Genomic DNA, 21,882 nt, shown 5'->3' on the forward strand with positions numbered 1-21,882 from the left:
ACAGGAAATGGCAAAGAGCCCAGCAAAGCTGGTCACATGATCCCTCCTAGGCTCCGCCTTCCCCAGTCATTCTCTTTGCCGTTGTACAGGCAACATCTCCACGGAGATGGCTTAGACTTTTTTAGTGTTTAACTGTAGTTTTTATTATTCAATCAAGAGTTTGTTATTTTAAAATAGTGCTGGTATGTACTATTTACTCTGAAACAGAAAAGAGATGAAGATTTCTGTTTGTAAGAGGAAAATGATTTTAGCAACCGTTACTAAAATCGATGGCTGTTTCCACACAGGACTGTTGAGAGGAATTAACTTCAGTTGGGGGAACAGTGAGCAGACTTTTGCTGCTTGAGGTATGACACATTCTAACAAGACGATGTAATGCTGGAAGCTGTCATTTTCCCTATGGGATCCGGTAAGCCATTTTTATTACAGAAGGAAAAAAAGGGCTTCACAAGGGCTTTTTAAGACTGTAGACATTTTCTGGGCTAAATCGATTTATATATAAACATATTTTATACTCCATAGCCTTGAGGAATTATTTTAATCTTGGGAATTATGTAAAATAACCGGCAGGCACTGTATTGGACACCTTATTCTCTAGGGGCTTTCCCTAATCATAGGCAGAGTCTCATTTTCGCGCCTCTATTGCGCACTTGTTTTTGAGAAGCATGACATGCAGATGCATGTGTGAGGAGCTCTGATACATAGAAAAGACTTTCTGAAGGCGTCATTTGGTATCGTATTCCCCTTTGGGCTTGGTTGGGTCTCAGCAAAGCAGATACCAGGGTCTGTAAAGGGGTTAAATATAAAAACGGCTCCGGTTCCGTTATTTTAAGGGTTAAAGCTTCCAAATTTGGTGTGCAATACTTTTAAGGCTTTAAGACACTGTGGTGAAATTTTGGTGAATTTTGAACAATTCCTTCATACTTTTTCGCAATTGCAGTAATAAAGTGTGTTCAGTTTAAAATTTAAAGTGACAGTAACTGTTTATTTTAAAACGTTTTTTGTACTTTGTTATCAAGTTTTTGCCTGTTTAACATGTCTGAACTACCAGATAGACTGTGTTCTGAATGTGGGGAAGCCAAGGTTCCTTCTCATTTAAATAGATGTGATTTATGTGACACAAAATTTAGAGAAAATGATGCCCAAGATGATTCCTCAAGTGAGGGGAGTAAGCATGGTACTGCATCATCCCCTCCTTCGTCTACACCAGTCTTGCCCACACAGGAGGCCCCTAGTACATCTAGCGCGCCAATACTCCTTACTATGCAACAATTAACGGCTGTAATGGATAATTCTATCAAAAACATTTTAGCCAAAATGCCCACTTATCAGCGAAAGCGCGACTGCTCTGTTTTAGAAAATACTGAAGAGCATGAGGACGCTGATGATATTGGTTCTGAAGGGCCCCTACACCAGTCTGAGGGGGCCAGGGAGGTTTTGTCTGAGGGAGAAATTTCAGATTCAGGGAAAATTTCTCAACAAGCTGAACCTGATGTGATTACATTTAAATTTAAATTGGAACATCTCCGCGCTCTGCTTAAGGAGGTGTTATCCACTCTGGATGATTGTGAGAATTTGGTCATTCCAGAGAAACTATGTAAAATGGACAAGTTCCTAGAGGTCCCGGGGCCCCCCGAAGCTTTTCCTATACCCAAGCGGGTGGCGGACATTGTAAATAAAGAATGGGAAAGGCCCGGTATACCTTTCGTCCCTCCCCCCATATTTAAAAAATTGTTTCCTATGGTCGACCCCAGAAAGGACTTATGGCAGACAGTCCCCAAGGTCGAGGGGGCGGTTTCTACTCTAAACAAACGCACCACTATACCCATAGAAGATAGTTGTGCTTTCAAAGATCCTATGGATAAAAAATTAGAAGGTTTGCTTAAAAAGATGTTTGTTCAGCAAGGTTACCTTCTACAACCAATTTCATGCATTGTTCCTGTCACTACAGCAGCGTGTTTCTGGTTCGATGAGCTAGAAAAGGCGCTCAATAATAATTCTTCTTCTTATGAGGAGATTATGGACAGAATTCGTGCTCTCAAATTGGCTAATTCTTTCACCCTAGACGCCACTTTGCAATTGGCTAGGTTAGCGGCGAAAAATTCTGGTTTTGCTATTGTGGCGCGCAGAGCGCTTTGGTTAAAATCTTGGTTAGCGGATGCGTCTTCCAAGAACAAATTGCTTAACATTCCTTTCAAGGGGAAAACGCTGTTTGGCCCTGACTTGAAAGAGATTATCTCTGATATCACTGGGGGCAAGGGGCCACGCCCTTCCTCAGGATAGGTCTTTCAAGGCCAAAAATAAACCTAATTTTCGTCCCTTTCGCAGAAACGGACCAGCCCCAAGTGCTACGTCCTCTAAGCAAGAGGGTAATACTTCTCAAGCCAAGCCAGCCTGGAGACCAATGCAAGGCTGGAACAAAGGAAAGCAGGCCAAGAAACCTGCCACTGCTACCAAGACAGCATGAGATGTTGGCCCCCGATCCGGGACCGGATCCTGGTGGGGGGCAGACTCTCTCTCTTCGCTCAGGCTTGGGCAAGAGATGTTCTGGATCCTTGGGCACTAGAAATAGTCTCCCAAGGTTATCTTCTGGAATTCAAGGGGCTTCCCCCAAGGGGGAGGTTCCACAGGTCTCAATTGTCTTCAGACCACATAAAAAGACAGGCATTCTTACATTGTGTAGAAGACCTGTTAAAAATGGGAGTGATTCATCCTGTTCCTTTAGGAGAACAAGGGATGGGGTTCTACTCCAATCTGTTCGTAGTTCCCAAAAAAGAGGGAACATTCAGACCAATCTTAGATCTCAAAATCCTAAACAAGTTTCTCAAGGTTCCATCGTTCAAAATGGAAACCATTCGAACAATTCTTCCTTCCATCCAGGAAGGTCAATTCATGACCACGGTGGATTTAAAGGATGCGTATCTACATATTCCTATCCACAAGGAACATCATCGGTTCCTAAGGTTCGCATTCCTGGACAAGCATTACCAGTTTGTGGCACTTCCGTTCGGATTAGCCACTGCTCCAAGGATTTTCACAAAGGTACTAGGGTCCCTTCTAGCGGTGCTAAGACCAAGGGGCATTGCAGTAGTACCTTACTTGGACGACATTCTGATTCAAGCGTCGTCCCTTCCTCAAGCAAAGGCTCACACGGACATTGTCCTGGCCTTTCTCAGATCTCACGGGTGGAAAGTGAACGTAGAAAAAAGTTCTCTATCTCCGTCAACAAGGGTTCCCTTCTTGGGAACAATAATAGACTCCTTAGAAATGAGGATTTTTCTGACAGAGGCCAGAAAATCAAAACTTCTAAACTCTTGTCAAGTACTTCATTCTGTTCCTCTTCCTTCCATAGCGCAGTGCATGGAAGTAATAGGTTTGATGGTAGCGGCAATGGACATAGTTCCTTTTGCGCGAATTCATCTAAGACCATTACAACTGTGCATGCTCAGTCAGTGGAATGGGGACTATACAGACTTGTCTCCGACGATACAAGTAGATCAGAGGACCAGAGATTCACTCCGTTGGTGGCTGTCCCTGGACAACCTGTCACAGGGGATGAGCTTCCGCAGACCAGAGTGGGTCATTGTCACGACCGACGCCCAGTCTGGTGGGCTGGGGCGCGGTCTGGGGACCCCTGAAAGCTCAGGGTCTTTGGTCTCGGGAAGAATCTCTTCTCCCGATAAATATTCTGGAACTGAGAGCGATATTCAATGCTCTCAAGGCTTGGCCTCAGCTAGCAAAGGCCAAGTTCATACGGTTTCAATCAGACAACATGACGACTGTTGCGTACATCAACCATCAGGGGGGAACAAGGAGTTCCCTGGCGATGGAAGAAGTGACCAAAATCATTCAATGGGCGGAGACTCACTCCTGCCACTTGTCTGCAATCCACATCCCAGGAGTGGAAAATTGGGAAGCGGATTTTCTGAGTCGTCAGACATTTCATCCGGGGGAGTGGGAACTCCATCCGGAAATCTTTGCCCAAATTACTCAATTGTGGGGCATTCCAGACATGGATCTGATGGCCTCTCGTCAGAACTTCAAGGTTCCTTGCTACGGGTCCAGATCCAGGGATCCCAAGGCGACTCTAGTAGATGCACTAGTAGCACCTTGGACCTTCAAACTAGCTTATGTATTCCCGCCGTTTCCTCTCATCCCCAGGCTGGTAGCCAGGATCAATCAGGAGAGGGCATCGGTGATCTTGATAGCTCCTGCGTGGCCACGCAGGACTTGGTATGCAGACCTGGTGAATATGTCATCGGCTCCACCATGGAAGCTACCTTTGAGACGAGACCTTCTTGTTCAAGGTCCGTTCGAACATCCGAATCTGGTCTCACTCCAACTGACTGCTTGGAGATTGAACGCTTGATCTTATCAAAGCGAGGGTTCTCAGATTCTGTCATTGATACTCTTGTTCAGGCCAGAAAGCCTGTAACTAGAAAAATTTACCACAAAATATGGAAAAAATATATCTGTTAGTGTGAATCTAAAGGATTCCCTTGGGACAAGGTAAAAATTCCTAAGATTCTATCCTTTCTTCAAGAAGGTTTGGAGAAAGGATTATCTGCAAGTTCCTTGAAGGGACAGATTTCTGCCTTGTATGTGTTACTTCACAAAAAGCTGGCAGCTGTGCCAGATGTTCAAGCCTTTGTTCAGGCTCTGGTTAGAATCAAGCCTGTTTACAAACCTTTGACTCCTCCTTGGAGTCTCAATTTAGTTCTTTCAGTTCTTCAGGGGGTTCCGTTTGAACCCTTACATTCCGTTGATATTAAGTTATTATCTTGGAAAGTTTTGTTTTTGGTTGCAATTTCTTCTGCTAGAAGAGTTTCAGAATTATCTGCTCTGCAGTGTTCTCCTCATCTGGTGTTCCATGCAGATAAGGTGGTTTTACGTACTAAACCTGGTTTTCTTCCGAAAGTTGTTTCTAACAAAAACATTAACCAGGAGATAGTGCCTTCTTTGTGTCCGAATCCAGTTTCAAAGAAGGAACGTTTGTTGCACAATTTGGATGTTGTTCGTGCTCTAAAATTCTATTTAGATGCTACAAAGGATTTTAGACAAACATCTTCCTTGTTCGTTGTTTATTCTGGTAAAAGGAGAGGTCAAAAAGCAACTTCTACCTCTCTCTCTTTTTGGATTAAAAGCATCATCAGATTGGCTTATGAGACTGCCGGACGGCAGCCTCCTGAAAGAATCACAGCTCATTCCACTAGGGCTGTGGCTTCCACATGGGCCTTCAAGAACGAGGCTTCTTTTGATCAGATATGTAAGGCAGCGACTTGGTCTTCACTGCACACTTTTACTAAATTTTACAAGTTTGATACTTTTGCTTCTTCTGAGGCTATTTTTGGGAGAGAGGTTTTGCAAGCCGTGGTGCCTTCCATCTAGGTGACCTGATTTGCTCCCTCCCTTCATCCGTGTCCTAAAGCTTTGGTATTGGTTCCCACAAGTAAGGATGACGCCGTGGACCGGACACACCTATGTTGGAGAAAACAGAATTTATGTTTACCTGATAAATTACTTTCTCAAACGGTGTGTCCGGTCCACGGCCCGCCCTGGTTTTTTAATCAGGTCTGAATTTATTTTCTTTAACTACAGTCACCACGGTATCATATGGTTTCTCCTATGCAAATATTCCTCCTTTACGTCGGTCGAATGACTGGGGAAGGCGGAGCCTAGGAGGGATCATGTGACCAGCTTTGCTGGGCTCTTTGCCATTTCCTGTTGGGGAAGAGAATATCCCACAAGTAAGGATGACGCCGTGGACCGGACACACCGTTGGAGAAAGTAATTTATCAGGTAAACATAAATTCTGTTTTTGTTCATCAAGGGCATTATGTCTACTATAGTTTTACAGGATGCATATCTGCATATTCCGATTCATCCAGATCACTATCAGTTTCTGAGATTCTCTTTCCTAGATAAGCATTACCAGTTTGTGGCTCTGCCGTTTGGCCTAGCTACAGCTCCAAGAATTTTTTACGAAGGTTCTCGGTGCCCTTCTGTCTGTAATCCGAGAACAGGGTATTGTGGTATTCCTTATTTGGACAAAATCTTGGTACTTGCTCAGTGTTCATATTTAGCAGAATCTCATTCGAATCGACTTATGTTGTTTCTTAAACATCATGGTTGGAGGATCAATTTACCAAAAAGTTCATTGATTCCTCAGACTTGGGTAACCTTTTTAGGTTTTCAGATAGATTCAGTATCCATGACTCTATCTTTGATAGACATGAGACATCTAAAGTTGATATCAGCTTGTCGAAATCTTCAGTCACAATCTTTCCCTTCGGTAGCATTATGCATGGAAATTCTAGGTCTTATGACTGCGGCATCGGACGCGATCCCCTTTGCTCGTTTTCACATGCGGCCTCTTCAGCTCTGTTTGCTGAACCAGTGGTGCAGGGATTACACAAAGATATCTCAATTAATATCTTTAAAACCGATTGTACGACACTCTCTGACGTGGTGGACAGATCACCATCGTTTAGTTCAGGGGGCTTCTTTTGTTCTTCCGACCTGGACTGTAATTTCAACAGATGCAAGTCTTACAGGTTGGGGAGCTGTGTGGGGGTCTCTGACAGCACAAGGGGTTTGGGAATCTCAGGAGGTGAGATTACCGATCAATATTTTGGAACTCTGTGCAATCTTTCAGAGCTCTTAAGTCTTGGCCTCTTCTGAAGAGAGAATCGTTAATTTGTTTTCAGACAGACAATGTCACAACTGTGGCATACATCAATCAAGGAGGGACTCAGTCCTCTGGCTATGAAAGAAGTATCTCGAATTCTGGTTTGGGCGGAATCCAGCTCCTGTCTAATCTCTGCGGTTCATATTCCAGGAATAGACAATTGGGAAGCGGATTATTTCAGTCGCCAAAAGTTGCATCCGGGCGAATGGTCTCTTCACCCAGAGGTATTTCTTCAGATTGTTCAAATGTGGGGACTTCCAGAAATAGATCTGATGGCTTCTCATCTAAACAAGAAATTTACCAGGCATGTGTCCAGATCCCGGGATCCTCAGGCGGAGGCAGTGGATGCATTATCACTTCCTTGGAAGTATCATCCTGCCTATATCTTTCCGCTTCTAGTTCTTCTTCCAAGAGTAATCTCCAAGATTCTGAAGGAATGCTCGTTTGTTCTGCTGGTAGCTCCAGCATGGCCTCACAGGTTTTGGTATGCGGATCTTGTCCGGATGGCCTCTTGCCAACCGTGGACTTTTCCGTTAAGACCAGACCTTCTGTCGCAAGGTCCTTTTTTTCCATCAGGATCTCAAATCCTTAAATTTAAAGGTATGGAGATTCAACGCTTGATTCTTGGTCAAAGAGGTTTCTCTGACTCTGTGATTAATACTATGTTACAGGCTTGTAATTCTGTATCTAGAGAGATATATTATAGTCTGGAAGACTTATATTTCTTGGTGTCTTTCTCATCATTTTTTCTGGCATTCTTTTAGAATTCCGAGAATTTTACAGTTTCTTCAGGATGGTTTAGATAAAGGTTTGTCCACAAGTTCCTTGAAAGGTCAAATCTCTGCTCTTTCTGTTCTTTATCACAGAAAGATTGCTAATCTTCCTGATATTCATTGTTTTGTACAAGCCTTGGTTCGTATTAAACCTGTCATTGAGTCAATTTCTCCTCCTTGGAGTTTGAATTTGGTTCTGGGGGCTCTTCAAGCTCCTCCGTTTGAACCTATGCATTCATTGGACATTAAATTACTTCCTTGGAAAGTTTTTTGTTCCTTTTGGCCATCTCTTCTGCTAGAATAGTTTCTGAATTATCTGCTCTTTCTTGTGAGTCTCCTTTTATGATTTTTCATCAGGATAAGGCAGTGTTGCGAACTTCTTTTGAATTTTTTACCTAAGGTGTGAATTCCAACAACATTAGTAGAGAAATTGTAGTTCCTTCATTATGCCCTAATCCTAAGAATTCTAAGGAGAAATCATTGCATTCTTTGGATGTTGTTAGAGCTTTGAAATATTATGTTGAAGCTACTAAGACTTTCCGAAAGACTTCTAGTCTATTTGTCATCTCTTCCGGTTCTAGAAAAGGCCAGAAAGCTTCTGCCATTTCTTTGGCATCTTGGTTGAAATCTTTAATTCATCATGCCTATGTTGAGTCGGGTAAAACTCCGCCTCAGAGGATTACAGCTCATTCTACTAGGTCAGTTTCTACTTCCTGGGCGTTTAGGAATGAAGCTTCGGTTGATCAAATTTGCAAAGCAGCAACTTGGTCTTCTTTGCATACTTTTTCTAATTTCTACCATTTTGATGTGTTTTCTTCTTCTGAAGCAGTTTTTGGTAGAAAAGTACATAGCAGCTGTTTCAGTTTGAATCTTCTGGTTATGTTTTCATTTAAACTTTATTTTGGGTGTGGATTATTTTCAGCAGGAATTGGCTGTCTTTATTTTATCCCTCCCTCTCTAGTGACTCTTGCGTGGACAGATCCACATCTTGGGTAGTCATTATCCCATATGTCACTAGCTCATGGACTCTTGCTAATTACATGAAAGAAAACATAATTTATGTAAGAACTTACCTGATAAATTCATTTCTTTCATATTAGCAAGAGTCCATGAGGCCCACCCTTTTTTGTGGTGGTTATGATTTTTTTGTATAAAGCACAATTATTCCAATTCCTTATTTTTATGCTTTCGCACTTTTTTCTTATCACCCCACTTCTTGGCTATTCGTTAAACTGATTTGTGGGTGTGGTGAGGGGTGTATTTATAGGCATTTTGAGGTTTGGGAAACTTTGCCCCTCCTGGTAGGAATGTATATCCCATACGTCACTAGCTCATGGACTCTTGCTAATATGAAAGAAATGAATTTATCAGGTAAGTTCTTACATAAATTATGTTTTCTTTAGGGGATATTCGCTTCTTCGGGAGTTCTTACTAGGGGCTTCTCCTGGTCGGGAAGTTGACGGTGGACTTGGTTCCACCTTGAATCTTGCTAGTTCCATGTCAGACTGAGGGGCCTTGTTTTGATAGATCCTTGGACCTATGGTCTTGTCTGTTTTTCTTCAGGTTGTACTTGTACTTTAGTTTTTTTTTTTTTTGGGGGGGATTCTTTTGTTTTCCCATTTTGGATTCCTGTGGCTGGGTTGATCCAGCGGAGTGTGGATCTGCAGGCCAGGACGTCAGCGTGGTCTAAGGGTCGCAGTCTCATCTGGAGGCTACAGTGTATTTCCTGATAGCTCAGTCTCCTTGGAGATTGTTTCCTTTCTCCTTGTCCCTCTGACAGGAAAGGGTTTACTCTTCCTTTGGGTTCTGAAGGGATACTCTCCTCTCGGGGAGGCCTTGATGGAGGCTTCATGTTTCTCCCCTCCCCCCCCCCCCTCTTTTGGGGCCCTTGAGTAGGTCTGGTGGCTTAGATTGCCTGGAGCGGGCACTCTATCGAGGGGCTGTTTTGTGCGGTCGGTTTTCTTGAGGACCGCTTCCTTTCCCTGCAAGCTCCCTTTGTGCCGTATTGTTGTGGACTCTCTTTTCAAACTTGGGGTTTTCGCATGTGTTTATTACACGCTTTTCGCGGTCGAATACTTTGGTGTTCTAGGGACTGGCACAGGGAGAACTTTGTCTTTTAGTTGCGTTCATGCTTGCAGGATGATGGGAGATGGCTTTTCTGTCTCTGTGCCCGGTGTTATCCTGGGTTTCGCTTGGTATCGGCGTTGCCTCCTTACCTGTTTTGGGTCCATTTTGGGTCTCTCTGAGCCGGGCCCACTCTTGGAGGTGTTTTTTTTTTATTAAGGGACTTTTCGGTTTCCTCAGTCCTCCTTTGCCTCGTCTCTTTAAGGATTTCGGTTGGTTTCCCCTTCATTTGTGGGGGATAGTCTGTGGGCAATGGGTCTCTTGATGGACTGTTGGCTCAGTTGAGTCCGTTTTGCGGTCTCTTGTTTAGCTCTGGACTAGATGCGAGTCAGTGTCATTGGGGCTTTTCCTTTTAAAACTTTTTTTTTTTTTCTTGGCTTCGGTTGAAGCAGGATTTTTTGTGGGATTGAGGTTAAGGTCTGGTGCCCTCAGTAGGGGCCGCCTTTTGTACCCTCCCGTCTTGGCATTCAGTGTCCTCTATAGCTTGGGGATTGGTTTCCCAAAAGTAATGAATGCAGCTGTGGACTCATAACATTTAAGAAGAAGAAACATAAATTATGTTTACCTGATAATTTCCTTTTCTTCTGATGGAAATAGTCCACAGCTCCCCACCAGTAATTTTATGTGGGGCGTCCTTATATTCTTTTGGCACCTTTTTCACCCTGATATATAGTCTACTGTTCCTCGGCAGAATGACTGGGGGATGAGGGGAGTGTGAGGAGTATTTAAGCCTTTGGCTGGGGTGTCTTTGCCTCTTCCTGGTGGCCAGGTTCTTATTTCCCAAAAGTAATGAATGCAGCTGTGGACTCTTTGCATCAGAAGAAAAGGAAATTATCAGGTAACCATAATGGTTTTTATTTTCATTCTCAATATACTTTCTGAATTATTGGGATCTGTATGATATTTTCTTAAGATATGGTTAGTCCACGGAATCAACTACTGTTGGGAATATCACTCCTGGCCAGCAGGAGGAGGCAAAGAGCACCACAAAGCTGTTAAGCATCACTCACCTTCCCACAATCCCCAGTCATTCTCTTTGCCTTCGTACAAGAGTTTGGTGTCTGATAATTTTGGATTTCTACAAGCATGTTTTTGGGTCTAGCCGTACTCCACGTTAATCTCTTGAGTAAGGGTTGTGGTGGTGTGACGAACCAAGGTTATCCAACCCTGCGCCAGTCACTTATTTGGCACAGAAAGGGTTATCAGCCCCCTTTTCCTGTCACCAATAGGTCACAATCTAGCCACACCAGGCAAGCTTGTGATTCAGTTTAGTGGGTGCAAGGGTTATTCCCACTCCCTAGTCTGTACTAGACGTAAGAGAAATGCCCTAAAACTCCCTTTTAATGCAACCCACACTAAACCAACAATCCTATAGCTCCTATACTGCCACAACTTAATATTTATTATAGGGAAAATCCTACGAAAAACCCCAGACTTTACACATTAACTCTCTAAATACAATTTAGCAGAAAATAACCTAAATTATACAGTTCTAATATTCCAGTCTCTTTCAGTAACGTGGTTCAATTATTAGACAAAGGCCAAACTTAATAAAGTAATTATTTATTATGCCAAAAATATTATGCACAATGCATTATTAATAAAAAGTTGTTACAAATAAAATTACACACGCAAACAGTGTTTTAAAATAAAAAGGAGAAAAAAACAGAATTGAATACTTTCCTAGCTTCAAGCTCTGTGCCCAGGGCTGGTATGAAAATGATGGCTCCTTACTTCTGTACAGCAGCTCCCCTTGTAAGGAATGACAATCTTATTGTTAAAACATAAAATTCTTATACCTTTTTCCAGAGATCGTTGCCTGACCACACCCTCCTGGGCGGGCTAAGAAAACCCCCCTGTTTTTATGACCTTCAATAGACTAATTTCTTGCCTGAAATTATACAATCCATTATAAGTTCTGCTAGGTAACTCAATTTCTATATTTACATATCTAGAACCTTTTAGTTTCATTGGGAGAATCGGTTTGATATCAAATATGCTATAGGTTGTCATATTTACCTTCATTTAAGGTTATAATAGTTTTAAGCACATTATACATAACCCATGTCCCTTTATTGACCTCCTCAGGAGATGTGCTGGGGGGCCCTGTTTTACATCATGCCCTGCTGCTGACAGCTTAGGCCATAAGTCTGTCCTGTTTACACTGCCAAGCAAAGGAGTTAACAAAGTTAACTCCTTAGCAGCCGAATCCTGAGATATTCGTGACAGGTGGCTTTCAAGCAGCTAGGAACTTGCAAGGTGGGCCTTACTGTGCTTTCCTATTATAGTCCTGCCCTAGTATATAAAAACAGAGTAGGTGACTGTTTCTTTTTTGCAGGTCTCTGTGAGGAATTGTGTCCTTACATACCTTGGAAGTCTTACATGCCGGACAGCGGATTTGGCAGGTAAGTGCCTTTTTCTTCCAGGTGGGAAGAATTTATAAGCACTTACAATTTGCTATGCATTTCTGGGACATGATAATTCTTATATAAGGATAAGTGGGTATGGTGCAGGGCATAGTGACCGAGTTACACTTTCAGAATCGAAAGGGTTAATGAAGCTTTTTGAGGACAAAGTAAAAAAGAGATTTCATTTTTATTATGGTGGGTTTAGGAGGAAGCCCTGTGCATAGTGGCACTTTTTCACTATCGGATTTTAACTTCCTTGTTCGTATAGTGGGTTTTGACTTTGGCTCTGTCACTCTGAATTACGTAACCAGGAAGTAGCTTGCGTTGTATTTGGCGCAGTTTATCAGCCAATCACGTGAGCGCTCTGTCGGTCTGAGCAGTGTTGACGAACTTGTTTCCCAGGTCCTTTAGTTGGTGACAGGTAGGCGCCTCAGCTAAGGCTGAGATGTGGGGTTCCTGATGGTTAAAGGAGCGCATATTTGCGCGTTTAGTTGATTATTCTGTGTTAATACTCAATACATTGTGCCATTAGTACAGAAAACGTAAGAGGATGCAGGCTTTTTTTCTGCTGACATTAATTTTTGCACAGCTTTTTTTTTTTTTTTTTTTCATGTCCGATACAGATCAGGATCAAATTCAGTTAAATGCATGTTTATTGTGTTTAGAAGCTGATTGCGTCACCAATGCAGTTCTGTTCCTCATGTGTTAAACAGACTAATGTCTCTCAGGATGATGCCGTTTAGGAAATACCACAGCCTTCTCTTGGAACATCCCAAGCCGCAATGGGTGCTTGTTAGTTACACTACTTGTTGGTTTCGACCTTCTTTTGCATGATTTCCTTAAGTGTACAGCACCTGCTCCTAAAGTAGCATTATATGAGATTTTTATACTTACTTTTATTTGGACATCTCTATCTAAGTAGTGCCTTCTCTTCCCTTTTTCTCTCCCGTTTACACCTAGTTTCCATTCTATGGAATCCCTTATGAAAGACATACACAAGAATATGTACAAACAAGAAGGTCTGGTGGGATGAAAAATTCTTTAATAAATATATAGAACATAAATTAATCCCCAGAGGCCTTCGTGTGCAACTATTTCCAGCCTTTGAGTTCGATAACACAACCTTGACTGATGAGTGGGAAACGGCATTGACAGAATGCTCTGTAAAATTGATTAACATTCTTATCAGACATGATAGGGAAAAATATGATAACTTAGAGAAAACAATACAAACTCAATACAATCAGTTGAAAGATTTTGAAAATAACAAAGACTTTGAAAAACTATACAAAAATTATCAAAAAGAACTGGACAAACTCACCAAAGAAAATCAAACCGGGAAAACTACAGAGGGATTTTCAGGATTATAAAAACAAAAGTATATAAATGGAGACAGAAGAACTTTTATCGCAATAATTCCAAACCCTCTCAAGTAACAATAGTACAGAGTGATTCTCTGATACTGATGGTAAGGATTTGGAGGTAGATATCTCTGCTTCCAATTCAGTCCAACCGAGCACCTCAGCCTTCCAATTACCCCCCAGAGGGAAAAGAGAGAAATTTTTAGATGGAGGTTCAACGGACGACACAGAACCACCAGGAGGGGGGTAGAAACAACAAAAAATGCAAACAAAAAACCAACTCGCTCGAGAAACCAATACACAAATCAAAAACAAATCAAACCTCAGAAAAGAACACAGAGCCCCTTCTCAGAGATGAGACTCAATCTTTAAGAGTAATAAATTTGTCCTCTCATCAACTATCAGAACATCAAATTGCTGTACTGAGTAAGGGACTATCTTTTTGTCCAACTAATAACATTGACAAATTCGAAGTCATAAAAGATAACCAATTATTTATACGAAAAATTGGGTTAAAGTTTTTTAAAAATAAAGAACTTTCAGATGAATGGACAGAAGAAGATAAAGATATCTTACAAGTCTTGGAAAATCTCCTCAGAAACTGAGGCAGATAACTCTCCAAATTGGAGAAGTAAGATCAAAACAAAATCTAAATTTGTAGCCAAAAATATTGGTTGTCCTCAATTAGAAGTGTTAAATAAATTAGTCTGTCAAGAGATTACAGATTTGAAAATCTTTTCCCCTCAGCATAATCTCATTACAAGAAAAACAAGCCCTCACAGAAATAAAGAAATGGGATGATGTGATTATAAGAGAAGCTGATGAGGGTGAAAATATAGTACTATGGCCTACTGTTATGTACCTTAAGGAAGCTGAAAAGCAATTGAAAGATAAAAATTGCTATCTCAAATTCAACAATCCAAAGGATAATTATTCTGCAAAATATAACAATCATTTCTGATGCCCACCATGATGGCATAATTACTAAGGAAGAATTGAAATTTCTAACTACCAATGATCCAGTAACTGCAACGCTCTATTATATATCTATATAAACTACATTTGCTATTTATAAGGAACCAATCTTGGAAATTTGGTATTCATAATAAATGGTTCCATCAATGCTTTTCTTCTATATTTATAATACCAAAATGTCTGAAATGCACCTATTTTGCTTTTATAGTGGACAACTTCTGGTATAAACTTGATTTTAAAAGCTAAATAAGAATGGAATCTGTGATTCTATATATTTAATTGTCAAACTATGAATTTAATTACAAACAAACTAATTTTTTCGATTAGAAACACAATTCTTCTAAAAAAAAATATTTAAGGCAACCAACTTGATCACACGTTTAAACACTATTTTTAATTATCACACACATCTAGAGAAGTCAATGTTAGTTGACACCTTTTCTTATCTATGGACTTTTTATCTCAACCCATTTCATTTTTACACATAGCCACGTAGCCAATTCTGCTCATCTACACCATCTCACTTTTTCCAGCACTCATTCACACTATCCTCAGATTCCCATTCACAGCCCCCCCTTCGGGCAATTTATACACTTACATAATTTTTTTTTTCCGTTTTTTTTTCATACCCCATTATTGATCTGCAACTTTTACAAGCTCTTTCAGCACTTTTTTATATACTATAATTTTGTTATTTTCCCATTTTGGTCACCTAAATAGTTACTCCTTTCTAGCACACACTTAACATATCACACACCTCACAAATAACACACGCAGTAGAAGCAAACTATCACAACACAAAAGTATTATTTTTCTCACATATTGTAATTTTCACAATTTTATCTTATTACATCTTAATATCCACAGTGCATAATGACTCAACCTGTGTCCTTAGTTTCGTGCTTTTTGTTTTTTCTCTTTAACTTTAATCACATTATACACTGTCTAAATAGGACCACCTTACTATATTTATCTTTTTTAAAAATTTAATTTGCATTAATGAATCTAAAGTATTGTTGTGGATCAACACATACTTCAGTCTTATTAAAAACATGACATCAAGTGATGACTACATCACTAACAGCATTATGCTTTTTACTTCTGGAACTACATAGAAAGGATCGTTCACATATATAATAACAACCGTCTTACTACACAGTGTTTTCACAAGTTGATGAATCTTGAATTATGATTCACTAAGAGAGCTAATATTTCATCAAGCAGATATGATTGCAACGCTCAACTTTGATACACAAGTTAGCCAACAAACAAATACTCTTATCGCAAGGTTATCTAAACTATAAGTGCAAAACCCCAATACATTACAAGGGTATGTTGCAATCTCACTACGTTACAAAACCCTAATTATTACAACTAGAGGTCTCACTAGTTACTTTGCAATAGCACTTACATAACGTTAATGGTCTTAGCACTATTACTATCTTAATACTGCAATGTAACGTTTTACCTGGTGATGAACCTCATAACACTACTAAGAAAGCAAACTATTTTGATCGCATAGTATTATCTATACAATATGCAAATCCCTAATGTTGCTCTCATAATACCCAGTTCATGATATATGATATAATTACACAGTGAATGTTTTTGTCAGATTGATCAAAGAATATTACTAAATTAACAACTTTTACATATGGCATATATAATTTAGCCAAGAGCATATAATATGTAACAGGAGACAAATTTTACAATATATTATATATTGAAAATAGCAACAGTTTATTCAAACAAATATAACTATATTGTCATTATTTGGTACTAGTATTCAATTTGCTATATAGTAATTGATACCCATCAGGGATTACTATAAGGTACTGGCTCAAGGTTTACTATGTAGCAATTTTTTGGCACATTATAGATCTCTACCCACGCAGGAAACTTTTTATTTGGACTATTTACAAGGTTGATCCATACCACTTTCTGTTTTTATAGTCGTTTGTCCCATTTTAAATTACTAAATAAAGTTTGACATTTTAACTGCCTTTTTTCCCCTTAAGGGAAACGCTTTAGTGTTTTTCCATGTCATAAATTTGCAAACAAACTGATAATTAATTATAGCATTGGCTAACATAGAGATGAGTGCTTGTTAGTTACACTACTTCTTGTTGGTTTCGACCTTCTTTTGCAGAAAATGAGGTAAAGTGCTGACCTTTTTTCTGGGGATAGAGATCTCAGAGAAAGTTAGGGCACTTTCTTAAATTTACATCTAACCTCATTTAATTTGGATTCAGATTCTCCTAGTTTTTTTGTAGGGGACTTTAAGGCAGTTAGGAACTGGCATGTCTTTCATTCCCGGTCTAATATTAAAGGCGGACTGGGTGAAAGACTATATCGGTTTACAGAAATGTACATTGCGGCTTAGACATGTGGGAGATGCATAATGTCTTTGTGGTCTACAAGCCTAAGGGGGCTAACGAGAGGGAATCTGTGTAATGCTTATGTAATCAGGTGCACAGTAGAGAAGCGCTGCTACCGGTGAAACTAAATGGGCTATGTACTGACATGCTGCTGTTCAGTCTGTCTGCTTGACCCCTGGGGCTATTTTTTTTTTTTTTTTGTCTATTATTTTTCTCATTTTAAGTTATACATCATACAGTTTAATAATGCTTTACATGAGATAGTCAATACAGTACCCTTGTCGGGTTTCAATAGTAAATTCAACTAACAACAAACGTATACTCAATATGCATGTCCATAACTGTTCTTCTGAATATCCAGACATTCTCTGCTTGTTCTGTTCCTAAAAGCAGGGGTATGTGAGTAGATCCACAAGTCCTCTGTCTTACTAAAAATTGTTAATCTAGAAACATCATGCATCCCAGGCGTGGTCACACCTCCATAGATCCTATATAACATAATACTCTGTATCTCTTAAGATCCGTACCTGTTTGCACATTTCTCTCGTCCTGAGGCTGGAGGACACCCCACCCCTCATAGTGATCATAGGTATTTTCATGTTGTGTGAGCCCCATTGATAGTATTTTGTGTGACCTATGGTGAGTGCAGTGATTCCTCCCACACAAATTTAGCATCAAGAAAAAAGGTTGATTTATTGCATTTCATGTAACCAAACTCCTCTAGGTTCAAAAGCTCTGTCATTCTTTCAAGCCACTTTGTTTTCGTGGGGGTTTCAGGGGTTTTCCATGCCCGGTTTTCCATGCTGTTAAAGATCTTGCGCCATTCAACCCTATTTGTAACAGTAAAGATCTCAATTTGCAGGGGATTTTGGGCAGATCATTTAGCAGTGCGACTTTCGGGGATAAAGCAAATTCTCTTCCCAAAATTGACTGTAAATGTCTCAATCTCCTTCCATAAAGGCTTTACTTTGGGGTAATACCACCACATGTGTGCTAAGCCACCCGGTTCCCCGCACCCCTCCAACACATACGCAATGACTTGGGGTATATTGTGTTTAATCTGGTCGGTGTAAAATACCAGCGTGTCAATATTTTATAGTTCATCTCAAGTATCTTTGGGGAAGTCGAGGATTTCTTAGTAGTTCTGAAAATTCTGTGCCAGTCTGTCAGATCCAGGCCTGTATTCAGATCCCCTGACCATTTGGTTGTGTATAGTGGTAATTGCGTTGTGTGGTGTGCAATAAGCAGTTTACGAGATAAAGAAAGAGGGTGTAGAACTAGGTTACCGCTATCGCACAAACTTTCAAATGGGGTGAGCGGTCTCAACAGATCTTGTTTATATTGTGTAGTTTGTATAAAGTGATGTAATTGTGCATATTTTAACCATAATAAAGGGGTTAGGGAGAAAAGAGGGGATTTATGACATTTAAGCCAAGTGTGGAATTATACACTGTAATTATCAATTAGAAAAAGTGTTAAAACTACACTTTTATTAACGTTTATGCAAAAATAGACGTTATCAAAGGGAAGATGCTGCCATAGGTATAGAGTAATGGGTAAAGTCACCTCCAAAAACCCTTTATCAAAGATTCCCCTAATTGGTCAACATCTACCTGTTGGTAATAACACAAATTGGTTAGAAAGGTTGCTAGAGTTAGACTAATTAGAAGATGGGAATTGTCACTTCCAGTATTCTAAATTGAGCAGCCATACTGTATAGCAACCTAAAGTAGAAATATAAGAGGGCTAGTGGACCCAGTTAGCATGTAATATAAACTGGGGATAAAGCTAATAGGGTGTCAGGGGATCACAACCACACTTGCATATGTATTCACACACCATGCAGGACAAGCTATGTGCTCGAGGGCGTCGTCCTACCTGCGTACTGCTTTGATTTAACAAAGTCAGCCGATTGCTAGCTAAAATCCCTAAGTTGTAAAATGCATTTTCAAACATACATCCAAAGCATTCAAATTCCTCATAATATGACAAGTAGGTTGTAGCTCAAATAGTCAATTTTATGCCAAGCCAATACAATCTACAAATTGTCAATATATATACTGTGCTTATAAAAACTGTATTAAGTTGTACTCATAATTAGGATTGCACTACCATATTCTCATGAGTTAACATACTATAACATTCCTTAATTAGACCCAATATTGTATCAGAAAACCGTAAAAGCACTCAAAGTATCAATTAGCAGTTATATGGCAAGACAGCTGTTACGAATGCTAAGTGTATGTTAAGGAACACGCTGTAAACCAGGCCATGCCCGCCGACGCGTTTCCGTCACTTGAACGTGACTTCGTCAGGTCATAGGGCCAGCCCAGCATTACACTACGCTATTTATTATCAACGGTTGTCATAGTAACATGTTGCCTCACTAGTTATTTGTGGAAGTGTAACAGTGCACTGGCTGATTCCGATGTTAAATTGGAGATCATCTCGGTGAACAAGTATTTACTTATTGGTATTTGCCAAAAACGATATACAGCTAAAGGTGTTAAATAGTAACTAGCTTTATAATTGCATAAGATTCATTGTTTTTGAAAAAACATCCGATGTTATACATCACATTTCTATGGTCCAAAAAATATTGATTCAATATATAGCAAGTATTTATTCCAGGAATCGTACAGAATGTTTTTGTATTTCCATATTTCATTAGTAATATGTTAACTCATTCAGTATATAATGATTTTAAATAGCGACAGTTGCATTTAGAAATACACAAGTTTCATACTATATTAAAGAACATCAGGTGTTATTCAGCATTATTTCCAAAATCTAATAGTTCTGTTAATTTAATATATAACGTATATTCTCCAACATTGGTGTGTCCGGTCCACGGCGTCATCCATTACTTGTGGGATATTCTCCTCCCCTACAGGGAAAGGCAAGGAGAGCACACAGCAAGAGCTGTCCATATAGCTCTCCCTCTGGCTCCGCCCCCCAGTCATTCTCCTTGCCGCTCTGAACAAGTAGCATCTCCACGGGGATGGTGAGGAGTTTGTGGTGTTAGTTGTAGTTTTTTATTTCTTCTATCAAGAGTTTTTTAAAATAGTGCTGGTATGTACTATTTACTCTGAAACAGAAAGAGATGAAGAGTTCTGTTTAAAAGAGTGTGATTTTAGCAGCAGTAACTAAAATTGATTGCTGTTCCCACACAGGACTGTTGAGATGAGAGAACTTCAGTTGGGGGGAACAGTTTGCAGACTCTTCTGCTCAAGGTATGACTAGCCATTTTCTAACAAGACTGTGTAATGCTGGAAGGCTGTCATTTCTCCCTCATGGGGATCGGTGAGCCATTTTCTTAGACTTAGAAAGAATAAAGGGCTTATTATGGGCTATTAACTGGTGGACACTCTTAAGGGCTAAATCCATTGTTTATTTAAGTTATATTTGGAAAGTTTGAATTCATTTTCACACTTTTTTTATTGTTTGGGGAACGTTTTTATAGCCAGGCACTAGTTTAGACACCTTCCCAGTCAGGAAGGGCATTTCACTGTATTAGGCAGAGCCTCATTTTCGCGCCATTATTGCACAGTTTCTTTTAAGTACAGTGCATGCAGATGCATGTGAGAGGGTCTGGTGTCCACTGAAAAAGTTCCTAGAAGGCTTGAAATACCCCCCTGGGATAGTTGAAGTCACAACAAAGGCTGTGGCTGGGACTGTAGTGGGGTTAAAATTGCAAACGGCTCCGGTTTCCACATTTTAAGGGTTAACAGCTTGAAAATTGGGGTGCAATACTTTGAATGCATTAAGACACTGTGGTGAAAATTTGGTAAAGATTGGATAATTCCATTCAGATAAGGTTATTTCTCTTGTTAAGTGTGTTCAGTCCACGGGTCATCCATTACTTATGGGATATATTCTCCTTCCCAACAGGAAGTTGCAAGAGGATCACCCAAGCAGAGCTGCTATATAGCTCCTCCCCTCACATGTCATACCCAGTCATTCTCTTGCAACCCTCAACAAAGAAGGAGGTCGCGAGAGGAGCTGGAGTTTTTACTTATCTATTCTTCAATCAAAAGTTTGTTATATTAAATGGCACCGGAGTGTGCTGTTTTTCTATCTCGGGCAGTATTTGGAAGAAGAAACTGCCTGCGTTTTTTTTTCTATGATCTTAGCAGGCGTAACTAAGATCCACTGGCTGTTCTCGACATTCTGAGGAGTGGGGTAACTTCAGAAACTGGGAATGGCATGCGGGGTCCTCCGCAAATGAGGTATGTGCAGTACTTTATTTTCTGGGAATGGAATTGACTAAGAAAATACTGCTGTTACCGTATGATGTAAGTACAGCCTTAAATGCAGTAGTGGCAACTGGTATCAGGCTGATAAATGTATGCGCAGTCGAGTTTTTTTTCTAGGGACTAGAATTTGACTGAGAAAATACTGTTAAAACTGAAATAATACTTAAGCCTTATCTGCAGTGGTAGCGACTGGTAGCAGGCTTAGTGATAACTTTGCATGACATTGGAAAATGTTGTTTTTTTAATAAAACGTTTACTGGCATGTTGTTCGTTTTTGTGAGGTACTTAGGTGATAAATCGCTTTGGGCATGATTTTTTTCCACATGGCGAACATATTTTTCTGCATGGAAACCGTTATATCAGGGCTCCCACTGTTGTGATAGGAGTGGGAGGGACCTTGTTTTAGCGCCTTGTTGCGCAGTTATAATTCTAGCACAGTCTTCCTGCTTCTTCCTCCTTGATCCAGGACGTCTCTAGAGAGCTCAGGGGTCTGCAAAATTCATTTTTGAGGGAGGTAATCAGTCACAGCAGATCTGTGACAGTGTGCTTGACTGAGATTAAAAGCGTTAAATCTTAATTGATATCAGTTTTATCCGTTTTGGGTATTGAGGGGTTAATCATCCTTTTGCTAATGGGTGCAATCCTCTGCTAATATTACACTTCTTGTTAAGAATTGTTTAATTATATCTGTATTTTTGAAGCGCTAGAGCGTTTTTTATATTGCTTGTAAACTTATTGAAAGTGATTTCCAAGCTTGCTAGTTTCATTGCTAAGTCTGTTTAAACATGTCTGATTCAGAGGAAACTGTTTGTTCATCATGTTCAGAAGCCAATGTGGAGCCCAATAGAACGATGTGTACCAATTGTATTGATATTGCTTTGAATAAAAGTCAATCTGTACCGATAGAGAAACTATCACC

Source organism: Bombina bombina, chromosome 9, assembly GCF_027579735.1.
Source record: "Bombina bombina isolate aBomBom1 chromosome 9, aBomBom1.pri, whole genome shotgun sequence".
In the NCBI taxonomy this organism is placed as follows: Eukaryota; Metazoa; Chordata; class Amphibia; order Anura; family Bombinatoridae; genus Bombina; species Bombina bombina.